At 41.5% G+C, this 2,500-nt stretch overlaps 1 protein-coding gene across 1 annotated transcript in view; it reads right to left on the reverse strand.

The window, feature by feature from the left end:
* The window catches only part of fam83fb (family with sequence similarity 83 member Fb), a 9,165-nt gene that overhangs the window by 5,440 nt on the left and 1,225 nt on the right, over nucleotides 1-2,500 (reverse strand). The gene's annotated exons all lie outside the window — the stretch shown is intronic.

Here is a 2,500-nt window from a genome sequence, read left to right on the forward strand (position 1 = left end):
AAGTTTATAAAGTTCCCACTAGAGTATATTTGTGTAAATTTAATGAAAACATTTGATCCCAAAATTACAATTAAGAAATAATATGTTCTACACATAAAATGAGGCCTAAGTTTAGGAGTATTTGTGGCATTATTACAGTGACTATTAAACATGTTTCCCCAAATTCACATTACTGTAATTAGACTATTTGTATTTTTTGTAATTCCTATTATGATGATTGTAATTACAGTAATCCATAACAGCATTTCAGTAATGTATATAAAAACACAATGACTTTTATTCAAATATGTTCTTGATTTGGGGGTGAAATGTTCCTAATTTAATGAGATTCACCCATAATAATAAAACAATGATGATAATGTGACCTTGACTGGGGCTTGTCCACATGTTCAGTGGGTGGAGTTTCAGGAATTTTCCACATAATTACAGGTGCGACTCAATTTCACTTTCAGTTGTTGAGGTTTAGTGCCACCGATGAACACGTGTACCTGGAAACCTTGAAGTCTGCAGGTTATGTAGGCGTACAGTTGTTTGTTCTAGAGAGATTTGAAGTTTAAAGGTCATTTTGTGCATTCTTTCAAGCACACTAAATCTGTAGGTCTGTGCCAAGTTTGAGGAATGAGACATGAGAAAACCCTCAACCAAATGTGTCAAGCCAACATAATTAGTTTTGATTTCTCCCCAATCTGTAACGCCCAATTCCCAATGCGCTCCAAGTCCTCATGGTGGCGTAGTGATTCGCCTCAATCCGGTGGTGGAGGACGAATCTCAGTTGCCTCCGCCTCTGAGACGTCAATCCGCTCATCGTATCACGTGACTTGTTGAGCGCGTTACCATGGAGACATAGCGCGTGAGGAGACTTCACGCTATTCTCCGCAGCTTCCACGCACAATTTACCACACGCCCCACCGAGAGCGAGAACCACATTATAGTGACCACGAGGAGGTTACCCCATGTGACTCTACCCTCCCTAGCAACCGGCCCAATTTGGTTGCTAAGGAGACCTGACTGGAATCACTCACCACACCCTGGATTCAAACTCACGACTCCAGGTGTGATAGTCAGCGTCAAAACTCGCTCAGATACACAGGCCACCCCAAGCCAACATAAAAAGACGAAGTTGTCAGAGGAGTTCAGTCAGTGAAATGTTTTGGCCATCTGCCAAACCTTTATTACTCTAAATCCATTCAACATGATTATAGTGTTCATGTGTTCAACGACTCTTACACAATAATTCCACTGAAGTTCAGAACACTGAAAAACCACTTCAGCGTAAAGAAACAGACTCTGATCAAGTCTGAACACATTCTCACGGCAGGAATCATGTGTTGAATTCAGACCGTCTTCCTCAGAACACAAACACTGTGTGCTGTCATAAATGACTCATTAACAAACTCTGAATGGAAAAAGAAACCCTGAAGAAAATGTAACTCAGGGAAGCAGGAGATTAAGTTGCAATTACTCCATAATAGAAGTAATAATACACTTACAGTAATCAGTTGTTTGCTTAAAGCGACGGTTTACCGAGAAATTAAAATTCTGTCATCACGTACTCACCCTCATGTCGTTCCAAATCTGTATGACATGCTATTGCGTTAGCCTCAGTCACAATTCACTTTTATTGTATGGAAACAATATGCAAAAAGTAAATGGTGACTGAGGCTAACATCTGCACATTAGCACATTCTGCGCAGACCGTCCGCAAGCGTCCCAGAGTTTCTCGACACGTATACAGTCCTCGTCCGTGTGCATGATTGGCACATGCACCTGTCATTAACTGTACTAAGAGAGTATCTTAAAGCAGTCATAGTGCCACAACACAAAAGTATAATTCAGAAGTCTAATGAATTATTCACGAGACTCATGATTGTTATGAAAGTAAACGATAAGATTTGGTGAGAAACAAACTGAAACATAATGTGTTATTTAGTGTAAACGTTCACTGACCGTTGATCTTCTGTGCACGTTCATGAGCTTTAGATCTCTTCGCACGAGAGCAACAGTAGTTGCAGCATGCGCGAGATGGGGCGTTCAATCGAAAAATCGTTTGGGGCTGAAGGTAGCTACAATAACAACGTGTCCTACTCAGACACCATAAAACACGCAATGAAAGTGATATTTTTCATGTTAATCGCTTGGTTTCTATATTTGGCATCGCACCCGGGAAGCCCATCCGCTATGAACTGGCACCGGTACAAAATGCGATGCGAGACGATTGTCTGTGTTCCGTGACGGCTTTCAGGTCCTTGAGCAGTCGGTGGAGTTTCTGGAGTTGGTGCCCTACACAGACTGTGTAATATAGGGAGTGGCGGTACTGCTGAATCTCTCTGTTTGATTGAGGACTCCGGTTCAAACAAATAAGGCTGGACATAGAAATGCATCAATTCTTTGACTACAAACTCTTCAGACATGTCTGTATGTTCTGTTCTCTGGTTTGTGTGCAGCCATGTTGTGTTTTCTGAAGAGCTCTAAAGCTCATGAACGCACACAGGAGATCAGC

The sequence above is a fragment of the Xyrauchen texanus genome, chromosome 7 (assembly GCF_025860055.1).
Source record: "Xyrauchen texanus isolate HMW12.3.18 chromosome 7, RBS_HiC_50CHRs, whole genome shotgun sequence".
Classification (NCBI taxonomy): Eukaryota; Metazoa; Chordata; class Actinopteri; order Cypriniformes; family Catostomidae; genus Xyrauchen; species Xyrauchen texanus.